The following is a 15,584-nucleotide window of genomic DNA, read 5'->3' as shown; positions in this document are numbered from 1 at the left end:
AATTTAGCATGGCCAATTCACCTGACCTGCACATCTTTGGACTGTGGGAGGAAACCGGAGCACCCGGAGGAAACCCACGCAGACACGGGGAGAATGTGCAAACTCCACACAGTCAGTCGCCTGAGGCGGGAATTGAACTCTGGTCTCTGGCGCTGTGAGGCAGCAGTGCTAACCACTGTGCCGCCATGCCGCCCACTCATCTTGCACTCATCTCCTTGTTTGAGGAGGCAGTTCAGACGAGGATCGCTAGAATGATTCCAGAGATGAAGGTTGCCTTATGAAGAGAGATTAAGCAGTTTAGGCCTATACTCTTTGGAGTTTAGAAGACTGAGAAGAAATTGATTGAGGGATACAAAATGCTAAAGGAACTTGACAAAGTAGATGTAAAAAGGATGTTCCCTCGTGTGGGACAATCTGGAATGAAAGGCCATTGTTTCAGGACAAGGGATGACAGATTTAAGCAAAGATGAGAATAAACTACTTCTCTCAAATGGTTGTGAATCTGTAGAGTGGATGCTGAGACACTGAGTATAATGAAGGAGGAGACAAGACAGATTTTTAATTAGTCATGGGTTAAAGGGTAATGAAGAGTGGGCAGGAAAGTAGTGTTGAGGTTGAAGTGAGATCGGCCATGATTGTATCAAATGGTGGAGCAAGCTAATGGGGTAGAATTATTCTTATGCTTATATGCATTAGGACATAATTGCAAAAATACCTAATTTCAAAGGAAACAACAATTTAAATCAATATAGCTTCCTTTGAGGCTGACATCTGAGTCTAAATCAATTCTCTTCCCTGGCAGTCTGTTACCCATAACCAATGCTCCATAGAAAATAAATCTTTTCTAATTTCTAATCTTGCTTGAAGCTTGTGAATTTTTCACTTACGTAATCTACTCCTGAGCTCAATGTGTAAGCGATCGCTTCTTAACCTGTCAGATTTGGAAATGCCGGTGTTGGACTGGGGTGTACAAAGTTAAAAATCACACAACACCAGGTTATAGTCCAACAGGTTTATTTGGGAGCACTAGCTTTTGGAGTGCTGCTCCTTCATCAGGTGGTTGTCCAGATGAAGGAGCAGTGCTCCGAAAGCTAGTACTTCCAAATAAGTCGGTTGGACTATAACCCTGGTGTTGTGTGATTTTTTAACTTGGTAACCTGTCAGACGTTGCTTACCACTTTACATCTCTGTCTTGAGATAATACATTTAATTGTTTGAGCTTTTCTTTAAAATTAGTTTCTTAAGGCTCACTCTACCAATTGGCTTCCTGAAAGTTCAAATCAAGCCCTATATATATATATATATATATATTGTAAATACATGTCACAAAATCAGAAGATAAATGAAGCCAGGGAAGATCACCTGGTCTATCATCATAAGTCATGGGTTTCTTTGTCACAATGCTGCTCTCATGTATTTTATGCTATCATAGTAACTACAATTCAAAAAGTACAAGTTTTAGCACTGAAGACTTTGAGGCGCCCTGAGGTCATGAAAGAAGTTAGAAAAATGTACGTTCCTTCTAGGATAATTGCTTCAAATTAAACTGCTGTCACACCAAGAAATATTGTATGACAAGGGAAAACCTAGAAAAATATGTTCACATAGATAAATGTGGGAGCATTAGGTATCTTGCTTCAAACCATGTACGTAGGATGTACAATGGAGCATCGGGTGACAGATGACTAGCTATGGTACAAGACATTTCACCTGGGGTCCAATCCCAAGAATTCAACCATTCAGGAGATGAGGGCAGGAATAAAAATATTAAAATGAATATATTCTGCAATAGAATTTTCAAAATGAACACAGAAACAAATGCCTCCTATAAGCTTTTTTGTAACTTGCCAACAAACTTGGTTCAGCAAGTTTTGTACAGACCTGGTGAATATTAAAAGTCTCACTCACTCTGTCTTTCTCTTTTTTAAGTGAGACTTTTCCAGTTATTCTCACTTGGGAGGAAAAAATAACAATTTTGCTCATTTCAGTGGTTTTTGTAGCCTACTCACTAATTATAACCCCATTTTAGTGCACTTCACGGTGTTCCCAACTACTGATGAATAAGCAGATCTCTGTTCAGTCCAGTAGGCTCCCAACCTTGTCTTGCCTTTGTAACATTTTGCTACTGGCAATAGTGTCAACTCGATACATAAGAAAGTTGCAGGAGAATTCAATACGAGGTGTAAAGAGCGAACACCAAAGTAAATCACAATAAATCACACTTACATAACATAAACTGACAAATTGTCCAAAATTACAGGGCGAAAGTGAGGACTGCAGATACTGGAGATTAGACTTGAGAATGTGGTGCTGGAAAAGCACAGCAGGTCGGGCAGTATCCAAGGAGCAGGAAAATCAATGTTTCGGCCAAAAGGCTTTTTGATTCCACCACCATTTCAGACAGTGATTCCCAGATCACAATAACTTGCTGCATATAAAATGTTCGCTTCATCTCTTCCCCTGCTTCCTCAGAAAATTACTTTAAATATGCATATTCTAGTAAATATCCCTCCTTCCATTAGAGTTCCTCTCTATCTACTCTGTCAGAGTTCTTCAGACTTTTCAACATTTCCATTCAGGTTTTTCAGCTCCTCTAGTCTCCAGGGGGGTAACCTGTGCCAGTGTCAATACGGTGATCAGCCAACAAGATCAAACAAATTTTTGTATTAAGTAAAACTGCAGCTGCATTATGCAAATATACAGCATATGTATATTAACATTTTACAGTCCCAATTTTCCTGTTAAAAATAGCAAATAGGGAAGATAGCTTTCCCAAACAGCTGTAAAAATATTTTCAAGGTACCTCCTTAAAATCTCACCTAAAGTATTGAAAATCTTGTCTTGAACTTACAAATTCCATTGTACCATCAATTTGGCATTGATATAATGTGACCCCTCTTATACTAGACTATGGACAAGCGGCATGTTATGGATTAGTTCACCTAGAGACCCTTCTGTTCTACCTGTAAATTCCTAATGAAGTGGGGAAAGGCCATTGTCTAAGGTCCTCCTCCCAGAGTCCACCAAAAGGCTGGAAGCCATGTAGAGTCTCTTGACATGTATGCTCTAGAGAACTTTTGATATGATACGTAAATGTACATTATAAAGATAACATCAAATGATGTGTTGCTAAGCATCTTCTATACGATATTGCAAAACAATAATTTGCATTGCATTTTATGTAAATTTTAATTTGTATGTGATGTACCTTTTTACAAATGTTACAAATAATTCTGATGCTTGGAAACTCTGCCTTCTTTCTCTGATTCCTCAGATGGTTGAATAATGCTAAACCCTCCGTTGGCCAAAGAGTACCTGAGTATGAGCTGCCTCCACACCTTATCCCTCATGGAGGCCATTTGGATTCACTATAGTGGATGATCTCACTCACTACTGGTAACATATTGGTCTACACAATTTATCAAACTTATTCATAACCTTGAGGATATCTAATAAGTCTTGGTCTTCTTTTTTTCTAAAAAATGATCCCCAGTTGTGAAATCTTTCTATATAGCTATAACCTTCTCATTTCCATAAAGATTATAGTATGTCTGTATGCATCTTCTCTGGTGTTTTATATCTTTATAATATGAAGTCAAGAATTTGTCATGTTACTCCACAGTGGAATTGAACCAAGTTTTGACATAAATTTAACATAATTTTTAATTCCATCTATCTAGAATTGGAGCCCATTGCTCTATTTCCTTTTGGTGGCTTTATCGACCTGAATGGCTACTTTCAACTGGCTGCAGAGATGCTCCAGTTGGCTTCAGTGCTTCTGGGCTCAAAAGAGGAAACTGGCCCATAACAGTATGCTCTTCACTATCTGGCAGTGAAAGGTTTCCTTTCTGGAAGCATATGCTTGTAGAAGTCAGGTGTGAATACAAGTCTTTCTTTTGCCTTCATCATTAAAAGTGCATACTTAGTCCCCTGCATTGGCAGGCAGTATGTCCTGTAACTGTCCCAGAACTTGAAGCAATTAACCTGCTTTATAACAGCAGCTTTGAATTGAGATTTATGATTGGCTCCAGTTTATATTACTATAGAGAATTTGGAAAGAAAACTGACTCAAGCAGAACCGTTGGCGATTCTTCAACCATTTATGAAAACCTTAACTAGCATTCACTGCGGCACTGAGTTCATGGTATACAATTGCAGCACTGATTTTGCCTAGTTGTGTCTATAAAGTTTTAAAGCTCACTCTCAAGTGTTTCCCTAACATTTCCCTTAAATTATATTAGAATTAAATCTGTACCTGGAACACTCATAGACTCTTCCAAAAAGATTTTCATTTAAACAACATATTTTATGAACTCAGTTAGCCAATGAAGCATTTTTGAAGTGTAGTCATTGCTAGAATGTCAGAAGTGGAGCAATTGCATGCAGCAAACTGCCATGAACATGACAATGACCAGATAATTTATTCTAGTGATGTTGAATGAGAGCTAAATATTTTCCAGGACATTCTGGATAACTTCAATGTTGGGAGAAAGTGAGGATTCCAGTGCTCTTCTTCAAAGTGGTACCATGAGATGTTTCAAATCCACTGACAGTCACCATATAGTTCACCATAGTCCAACCAGACTGAGGTGGTGTAACCTGGGGGTTACCACATCTCAGACAAGGGGAGAGTTGAGAAGGAGGGACTTTCATGGTAACCTCAGCTGGGTGTGTGAATTGAACTCAAACTGTTGACACCATTCTGCATTCAAGGAAAGGGAAGGCTTTGTCAAGGCAGCTCTCTACCATTACTGTACTGAAAGTTCAGTATCAATTAGGCTCAACTCTGGAAAACAGAATGTGAACCAAATGTCTCTGACTTAGAGATGAAATCTTGCCACCCTGATTTTACCGTTGGGATTTTGCCACAGGTGGCTTGTTGCTAACGGGGTGTCCGCTGGGATTTTACTGCAGGCGGCTTGTTGTTGACAGGATATCTGCTAGGATTTTGCCGCAGGCAGCTTGTTGCTGGCGGGGTGTCTGCTGGGATTCTACCGCAGGCAGCTTGTTGCTGGTGGGGTGTCTGCTGGGATTCTACCGCAGGCAGCTTGTTGCTGGCGGGGTGTCTGCTGGGATTCTACCGCAGGCAGCTTGTTGCTAGCAGGTTGGCTGCTGGGATTTTACTGTAGCGGCTTGTTGCTGATGGGTGTCTGCTGGGATTTTACCGCAGGCGGCTTGTTGCTGGCAGGGTGTGTGCTGGGATTCTACCGCAGGCGGCTTATTGCTGGCGGGGTGTCTGCTGGGATTCTACCACAGGCAGCTTGTTGTTGGCGGGATGTCTGCTGGGATTCTACCGCAGGCAGCTTGTTGCTGGTGGGATATCCACCTGGATTTTATCACAGATGGCTTGTTGCTGTGAGCGGTGATGGGAGCTGCGGAGGCATGTTGGAAAACCTGGAAACATTTACGCCTCTCGTTGGGCCTTGAATTCTGTAAAGCAGTGCCTTTGGGACAGATGGGCTTTCCATATCCGATCCGAGCAGTTTCCTGCGATTTCACTGTCTCCATATTTCACATTTTTCCTCTTGTTTCTCCTGGTCTATCTTGAAACTAACCACTTGTGTTCACTGGACTGGTTTGGGAGAGTCGACTCTCCTGTTCCTTGGATGCTAACTGACTGGCTGTGCTTTTCTAGCACCAAACTTTTGACTCTGATCCCCAGCATCTGCAGTCCTCACTTTCTCCTCCCTAGAGGAACATGTTGGGCCTGGTACTGTCAGTGCTGTTTATAGAATAGCAACCAGGAACAGGAGTCCTGCAGTATTTTACCTTCCCTCAAAATCCAAGGCTGCTGTGGCCAATTGTTGCTCCTTTACCCTGGCCTAGACTGAGGTCCACCTACAGCACATATTCCTCCCAAATACCTTCTCTTTTTGAGTTCAACATTCCTCAATCTTCACTAACCTGCTACAAGCCACTGAGTGTTATGACTTGGTGAGCATACAACTTCTGCAAGGTGCTGTCCTTCAAAATGTTTAAACTGTGGCTATATCTGCCTTCTTAAGTGGATATAAATCATTTCATAAAACTAAAACAGAAATTGCTGGAGAAACTCAGCAGGTCTGGCAGCAGCTATTGAGAGAAACTGGAGTTAATGCTTGGAGTCCAGTGACCCTTCTTCAGAGCTGCTGAGTTTCTCCAGTAATTTCTGTTTTTGTTTCAGATTTTTGGCACCTTCAGTTCCTTGTGTTAAATTATCCCATAAAACTATTTGACAAACAGCAGAGGAGTTTGCCTGTAATTCTGCCATTATACATTCTTGAATTAACATTAATAAAACAGATTGATCATTTCACTTCATCTCTGTTTTTGACCCTGCTGCACGCAAGTTCAAATTTATACTTTTAGAAATACTTCATTGGCTGTGAACTGCTTAGAACACACTGAGGTTGTGGAAGGCACTGTACAATGGCAAATGCATTCCTTCTTTGTAGGGGCAGTTTCCTTTGGCTAACAGTCGAAAAACTGGATTTGTGCAAACAGTTGCAAAGTAACAAGAGATATGACCATTACTGTGAACTTTTCTCTTATCTTAATGGTAGAAGAATATTATTGGGAAAATATTGCTGGTTAAAAGTTTATTAAAAGGTCATCTCTCTAAGAAACTCAAGCAGAATTGCACTGCAAGTCAGGATTAGGTAGGTGGGGGCGGTGATGCTGGTAGAACTGTAAAATAAAATTATTTTGTGAACGCTCATTCAGAGTGAGTGTGCTGAACAGGCTGGGGCTGTTTTCCCTGGAGCGTCGGAGACTGAGGGATGACGTTAGAGAGGTTTATAACATCATGAGGGGCATGGATTGGATAAATAGACAAAGTCTTTTCCCTGGGGTGGGGGAGTTCAGAACTAGAGGGCATAGGTTTAGGGTGGGAGGGGAAAGATATAAAAGAGACCTAAGGGGCAACTTTTTCACACTGAGGATGGTTATACATATGGAATGAGCTGCCAGAGGAAGTGGTGCAGGCTAGTACAATTGCAACGTTTAAAAAGCATTTGGATGTGTATATGGATAGGAAGAGGGATATGGGCCAGGCGCTGGCAGGTTGGACTAGATTAGGTTGGGATATCTGGTCGGCATGGACGGGTTGGACCTAAGGGTCTGTTTCCGTGTTATACATTTCTATGACTCTATGACTCTAATTAAATGAAGAAACCACAAGATTTTGAAGTAAAAGTTTTAAGTTTGAGCATAGCAAAATCTGATTCCATGGTACCAGAGAGAATTCAGATGTGTTGTACTGAAAATGTCACTGTATTAGCAAACTAATTTAACATACAACCTTGTTAAGTAATGGAAATATTACATGCAGATTTATCATAAAATGTCAATGTTTGTTTGAAAAAGTTGTATAAATGGATCAATTATAGGATTGAGTAATGGTGAAATGTAGACATATAATTTATCCATGGATTAACACCATTAAATGTGGTAGAATCCAATGCATTTCAAAAACATTAATCCTCAAATAGGACATTCCAAACTAGGACAATCAGTTTTAATAATTTTATAGTTTCATCCTACCATCATTACTGATTTTGAGTTTTCAGTTGTTTTCATAGGTATGCAAGGACTTTCTGAATGTATTCCTTTCTATCTTTCATTTTTTTCTATAATTTACTTTAATTTTTATACATTCTCACGTGAATTTTCTTGATAGTTTTCAATTCTGGTACCTTGTGCATTTTCACTTTCCGCTCTGGTTGTAGCCATTGAATTCCACAATGCAGGAGGAGAAAACTTGATTTCATGATTTTGAATCACAGGAAAACATTAGACAAAAGCATACAAATATGGATTCCCCTTGTAACAATGGTATCGTATTGTTATTGAAATTCATGGCAAATATTTTGCTAATTTGTGGCAGTTATATGTATCTATACACTTATATAAATGCTTCTTCTATCAGACAGGGATATATAGTTGCACAGTAGAACTTTGCAAAACAGAAGGTTATTCCACCCATTGTGAGTAGAGGATCTACGGTATTGTTTCGTTAATTCTGTTTAAATTTATTTAGAAACTTCAGATTAAGTATAATGCTATATTTCCAGCATTTCATTCTTTGAAAATAAAAGCTAATGGAAAACAGCATTTGTAGACTTTTTTCCATATCCAGTATTGAAATTGTTTCTATGCAAAACTTAGCTTTAGAAAAGGAGTCATATTTGTGGTTAGCTGGGAAGGACAATGAGGAAGATGTAGAATAGGTGATCACTCCACGACCACATGCTTCATATTCTGCCAAAGTTGTAAGTTCCAGTAAGTATCTTGAAAACTTGTTGAAAGTAAAAAGAATTTAGATTTCTCTAGTTCATTATCTCAGGTCGTTCCAAAACACTTTTACAGCAAATTATGATCTTCGGAGGTATTGTCACAGTGGAATTGTGTTGGCTAGACTGTTAAGGTAATATTGACTATTCACCATATATTATTTCAGTAGTGTCTCATTATAAGCAGTCACTAATTATTCAGTGCTAAAAAATATCAGGAGAAAAATATGCATCTATGACTCATGAGAAAATCATGTTCTTGAAGAAGCAAAAAGGGTTCCATTTATTTAAAGTATTTTACAACCTGAAGATGTCCCAAGATATTGCATAGACAATGAAATACATCAGAAAATGTGTACTGCCTTTTATAGTATTTATTTAGGTTATTGATGGTACTAGTTGCCATCTACTTTTTAGGATTTATTCACACTACACGTTTGGAATTCATACTCTGTGTCGACACTAAACATGGAAAGTGAATCAGAGACCCAAGCAGCCAGAAGTTAAGCAAACTAAACAGGGTTCTGGACTGGCTCAAATCTGAACTATAAATACTTTTTAGACAAGTAACCACAGTGTAAGTAGGACACTCAGATACAACACAAAATCCCTCAAAGAACCTGGCATCAGCGAGAAGGCAAGAAACTATTTGCATGATGTTGCACACAGAGGCAGCAATTATTTTGTGACTTCCAGTTTATGGGAGGATAAAAGTAAGACAAAATACAACAAAAAAAGCAAAGCTGTGAAAATTTCAGCAGAGAAAGTTTGGTTTGATGAGCTATTTCCAAGTATGTTGCTACAATTGAACATAGCTTTAGTGATACCACACCTGAAGCACTGTGCCCAATTTGGTCTACTTATCTAGGAATGGTTCACTAAATTGATTCCTAGGGTGACAGAGTTGACTTATTTTGATACATTGAGTAGAATGTGCCATTACTCATCAAAATATTATTTATAGTTTTAGCCTAAGGAACATATTTGAAGAAAATGCTTGCATTCTTATAGCGTCTATCACAACTGCAAGCTATCCCAGAGTGCATTACAACTAATGAATAACAAAAGAAATATCATCTACTGTGCTTACCTTATGTTTATGGTCTTATAGTATGGGAACTGACTTTTGACTTATTTTTGAAGATATAAATGCCAATAAAAGGTCATTCACCTTTGGAAAACATTTAAAGCTATTGACAAACAGGCAAAATATGCTAATATCTCACAATATAATGAGTGATTTAATGTATATAAGACAAATATAGTGTATTGAATATTATACTATTCTCTGAACAAAGCTGAACCATTCGCATTAGCTCAAGGCCTTTCACGATCAGTCATCCCCAACCTTTCACAGTCAACATTAACAGATAGCATCTCTCTTACGTTATCCTGGTTGCAAAGTTTTTACATATTGTAACAGCTTATTTATAACTGTAATATAACATTGTATACAAGGTTCCTTCAAGTCTTTGATTACCAAAGGTCAATTCTATTTCAAGTGACTCATACTCCCTTAGTTAGTTGTGGGATCTCACTTACAGGAAGAATCACCAACTCATTCCAAACTTGAGGATCCCTGTGCCAGGAATTTCAGCTACAAATATATATTAACTTGTATTAAGACCCCTATGTTGGTTTTATATCAGTCTCGTTTAACTAAATGCAGGTGGAGAGCATGAATTAGCTTTCCCTTGAATGTATAGAGTGAGAGTGAGAGTGAGAGAAAGGGTTAACTGACAGAACAACAGTGTCCCAACCTCTGGGCCGAAAGGTCTGGATTCAGTTCCACATTCAATAGAAATGTGTCATAACATGTCCAAAAAGGTTGATTTTATATATTTTTACAGAGAGAGAGAGAGAGAAAGAGAGAGAAAGAGGCTAAAATGGGGATGCCGATTTAAGAGGTATATGTTTTTAGTAAGTACATATCAGACTGCATAAAGATTGATTCCAGAGCCAGCCTTCACTAACTGGATTTCTATATTATAACTTACTGACTCAATGTTCCACCTCATATTAACAGCTTTGTACTTTTAATTAATTTGGAACTATTAATTTGTGCAAAGTAATTATAACTTTGAAGTGATAAAGCAGACATGGTCTATACATTCAGAACAAAATGGAATCATTCCTACTTTAACTACTACTCAAAAAGTATTGGCTGAGCAATTAGACTGGAACAAGTTCCCTGAACCAGGATCCAGGTGTCAGGTTGAATGAAATGGAATGAATGGCTTTCTTTTTTACATTGCTTCATGTTTAAATGCTAAAAATTAAAAATTTAACAGTTTTTTTTGTTTCTTTAACAATTTTAAAGTAAGTGATTTTGGAAAAGCCCATAACACCGTGATCTGTGGTTCTTAACAATATAAGTGCAAGTTTCTTCTCATTGATAAACATATCATTTGTATTATTAGTGTCATAGATTTAATGGGTCAACTACAACTCTTCATTCATATGTCCTTTTCAGACATATCTTCCCAAAATAACTAATGAATTGTAGTCACTAAAGCCAAATAGCTATCTGATAGTCATCAGAACCCAATTGAGAATTGCAGAAAAGCTTCTTCTACTGAAAGGTGGTTAAAGATGCAACTTGTTAGTAGTAGTTCAGGTAACAAACAGATATTTTTAAGGAAAAGTTAGATCTGCACATGAGAGGCAAAGTAAAAGAACAACATGTTGATAGCATTAGATGACTTAGCATGGGAGGAGGCTGACATGGATACAAATGCTGTCAAAAACCATTTGGGCTGATGGACCTGCTTTGTTGCTATAAATTCTATGTAACCCTTTATAATATGTAAAATGAATAGATTTTTGAACAATCACTAGAATCCCGATTAAAGTCTGATTGTTTAACACTGCATTTATCAATGGATCATGTTGCTTCAAAGCTTACACTTTCTGAACTCAAAAGTAAAGAATGTTTTTAACAGTTGAAGAGGCTTACTGATCTTACTTGCACATGTATGTGTGTATATGTATTTGTTTTGCCAAAATTAGAATTGAATAATCCCACAGACTTTCACAAATGCTCTTATGAAACTTGAACCAGGTTCTGGAATTGACTGCAATGTTGTGTGATTCTAAACTTTATTATATCATTGTGCCATTGTTTTTAATAGCTGCTCTGTTTTCTATCCAAATCCATCCTTCCCTGCTTTTCTGCAGTCTGTACGACTCTGTAACTGCATGCTTGGGTGCTGACATGTGAAAAAGGCAATGTGATAGAAGACAAACGAGGACATGACATCTCTTGTGAAGATATGAATTTGGAAGTAATATTTCAAATTGGTTGTAGTGAATCTTTGCAGATTTATACTTAAAACTCCTTCAGTAATTATACCTAGACCAATTGCTTCTTAGTCACAAAATAAGTCAAATGTTGTTTTTATTACATGGCATTTCAAAAGTTTTATCAATATTTTGCAAATTGATTTCTGTAATTTTTATGTTTTTTTTCCATGTCAACTAAAAGTTAGTGCCCTTGCCAACACATACAAAGGGTCTGCTATTCCGTATAATCAGACATACTGGTTTATGGTGAGTGACTGTGTCAAATTCCATTTTTATTACATGCCATGCCTGGATATTTACCAGTGTTTTGGGGATTACATTCTGGAATTCTGTCTTTTTTTTTGTAAGAGCTACAAACAGTGGCATTGGTTATGCTAGTTTAATGTTGATCATCTTTCTTTCCATTCCTCTTTTAGAAATTGAGAAGGTAATAGATTTCTGATGAGTATAAACTACCCCTGCTTCTCCTAAAAAAAGTAAAAGGTTTAAGTTAGGAATAAATCAAAGATTTGTGATAAGCCATTTCCAGGTAATAGTTTTCAGACTTCATGGACAATCACATCATTTTCTAAATACAAAATCCATAGTTCCTTTGATTTTTCTTTTCCTTTGAACAAATGTTCAAAATAGAAGCATATCCAAACCCACATCCCACAATAATAGCCCTGTTGGCACTCACATTACCTCCAGTTGCACTAGAATCAAACCACAAGGAATCTAGTGCAACAGCAAACTCATCTAGTTAAGTTCCTGGTCTAATCAACTTTCCTTATCTAATGAAAGTTGCAAGAGAAGATTAATAATCTATGAAATGGTGATGATTGTTGTTCAGGAATTATCGCATTTCTCATAAGTTGTCTTACCTGGTGATCAAAATTACACATTGTAGCTCTCCTGAGCATTCTCTTAGTCACTAAGTCACTTTTCTACTTAATGAGGTTATTCATACTGTAAAGTATTTTCAGCTTTGCACCAGTGCACAGTCTTCAGTATAGCTCAGTGAGGTTTCTCAAACCTTATTTAGGTTAGCAATAAAAAACCATCTGAAGGATGTAGTTTCACTTCATTCTGGCTTCAGACTACTGCAGTCAATGCAAATCAAATTTTAAAGACATGGATGGCCAAACTGAACTCAGTGGTCTACTCAACCCTTATACATTGCTATATTACTATTTAAGAATTTTCTGGGTGGTTCTTTAGACTCCCAAGAAAATTTTTAAACATTTTTCAATGTTAGCAAGATGCCAACAGTTTGTTTATTAAGATTTAGATTTTGAAAGTAGAATGAATAGTAGTGTTGAAAAGGGAGTTGGATACATACGTGAAAATGAAAGCTAGAAAGGGCTATGGATTAATTGGGCAGTTATTTTTAAAAATGTTAAAAATTATAATAAACTCATTCCGTGCTGTAAGATGCTATAATTGCTGATATGTACTCCAACTAACTTAGGCTTAATTCTACCATACCACTAGGCAGGTACCTACTGATACCTGTAGTATCTCTCTTTTTACAATTAATTTTCATTTGGTAAATATGTAAATTATGGTATGTTAAAAGTAGGCAGGTAAGGCAGAAACATAGCAGATCAATAGAAAACTGGAAATTAAACAGAGAGTGACTTCCATTGGTTTAAGGTAATTGTAATGCCATAAGACATTGCGACAGAGTATACATCATATGCAAAGTTTTTAAAATGCTGAGAAATTAGAACAAAAACAGAAAGAGCTGGAAACATCTGGACAAAAACAACAACAGCTGTACAGATACTGACTGATCAGTTGTGCATCTCCAGATTTTTTTCATTATGTTTCAGATTCCCATTTCTGTTTTTTAGTTATGATGAATAACTTCAATGTATAGTTATTTTCCATGGAAGTTATATTTGTAACTCCAATTATCATAAACCCGATGAACATTTCAATTAAAAGGATGTATATATTGCAATGTTAGTATGGTTGTTGTATAGTTCCCAGTTTGCAGTGGAGTTGCAAACCTTTCAGATAGTCCTGAATCTCTAGAACTTGATGAAAGTCCCTGGAGGTCACTATGAGCAAGAACTGGGAGGGAAATTGTAAGGGGTGATAAAAACGCTGTGTGTGTTCTTCATTCTCTTTAATCAGCTTTGTTTGTTAATCTTAAAGCAGGGAGCAATTTGAGAATAGTTGAGAATCATCTAGTTGAATGGCTGGAGTCATACATTGCACAAAGGAATATGGTTATGGTCATTGGCGATCATTCGCCTCAGTCCCAAAATTTCTCCATATTAGATGGTTTTATTCAACTTGTTCAGACAGGCTGTTACACGTATCTGAAGGTGGGACTTGAGGCCTGGTCTTCTGGTTGAGATGTAGGGCCACTACCACCATGCCTCAAAAGCCCCAGGCATTTCTAAGGGTAATGTCCTCAGCTCAAACATCTTCACCTGCTTCATCAATTGCCTCCTTTCCACTATAAGGAGGGAATATTTGCTCCTGATTGAACAATGCTCAACACCATTCATGACTCTTCAAATACTGTTTCTATGCAACATGTGGCAACCTCCAGGCTTGAGCTGATAAGTGATAAGTAACATTCACACCACACAAGTGCCAGGCTATAACCAATTCCAACAAGAGAGAATCTAACCATCTGTCCTTGACTTTCAATGGTATTATCATCACTGTACCCCCACTATTAATATCCTGGGAATTACTATTGACCACAAACGGAAATGGACCAGCCATAGAAGTCACTGTGGCTTCAAGAGAAATTCAGAAGCTGAAAATCTGCAGCCAACAACTCACTTCCCGAAGCCCCAAACTTTCCAACATCTACAAAGTACAAGTCAAGATTGTGACCAAATATTATAATTTGCCTGGGTGAGTCCAGCTCCAAAAGCCCCCCAGAGGCTTGACACCATCCAGGACAAACAGCTCATTTGATTGGCACCATACTCATCATCTTCAACATGACTCTCTCCCCTGTCACCACATAGTGGCAGCAATGTGGACCATCTAGAAGATACACCTTCATAAATATACCAAGGCTCCTGTAACAGTACCTTTAAACCCACAATCATTACCACCTCAAAGGATAATGGGGCACCCGCATTGCATCTCCACCATCGGCAAGTCGTCTCCCACGTCACTCACCTTCCCAACTGGGAACTGTATCACCCTCCCTTCATTGTCGCTGGGTCAGAATCATGGAACTTTCTTCCTAACAACACTGAGGGTGATCCTATGCCTCGTGCACTCCAACACTTCAAGAAAGAAGCTTACTATCGCCTCAAGGGCTATGAGCATGAGCAATACACGGCAGCAATTCCATTTCCTACGAAGGAATAAAAAGAGGAGCAAAAACGTGTGCCAAAGACTTCAACCCTGAAAGTGAGCACGAAGACACAGCATGATGGAAGTCGCAGCTCATGTGATGAAACCTTCAGAAGCATTGTCTATCTTTGTTGGCAATAATAGTGATGTTAAGTATTGGTCTCACCTCGCTCGAATACGATGCCTTGCGAATTTGGAGGTTCTTGTGACTTTAAGTTCGAACCTTGCGCACTGTGGGTATGCTTATAAATGTGGCCAGCTCCCGCTTGCCCCTCCTCCACCTTAGACCTCCTGGGTGATTTTAATACGCGCAGTTAATTGAAATGTTTGGACAGTGTTGCCTGCGCACTGTAAACATTGAAATGGTTTATTGGTTTGAGGAGTTCTACATATGCGTCTAATCAGTGTATGTTAAAGGAATAGCTTCACGGAGGAGATAAACAACAGAAAAAAACAAACAGGGTCTGACTGCGCATCCTCCATCCAGGTAAATGCCTGGCAACAACCCATACACTGCGCTGTTTGCTAGAAACTCATACAAGGGATTGGCTCAACATTGGAAAGTGATACAAATACATCTTAAAGGTGAAAAATAAAGTAGTGCTCTTTCAAAGACAAGACGCTGTCTAAACTACATAAAAAATGAAAACCCCTATTGCCTAATTAATTAAAAATAAATATGTACAAAGCAGCACAAAT

Source organism: Chiloscyllium plagiosum, chromosome 28 (assembly GCF_004010195.1).
Source record: "Chiloscyllium plagiosum isolate BGI_BamShark_2017 chromosome 28, ASM401019v2, whole genome shotgun sequence".
Lineage (NCBI taxonomy): Eukaryota > Metazoa > Chordata > Chondrichthyes > Orectolobiformes > Hemiscylliidae > Chiloscyllium > Chiloscyllium plagiosum.
Note: the sequence above shows the minus strand (reverse complement) of the source record.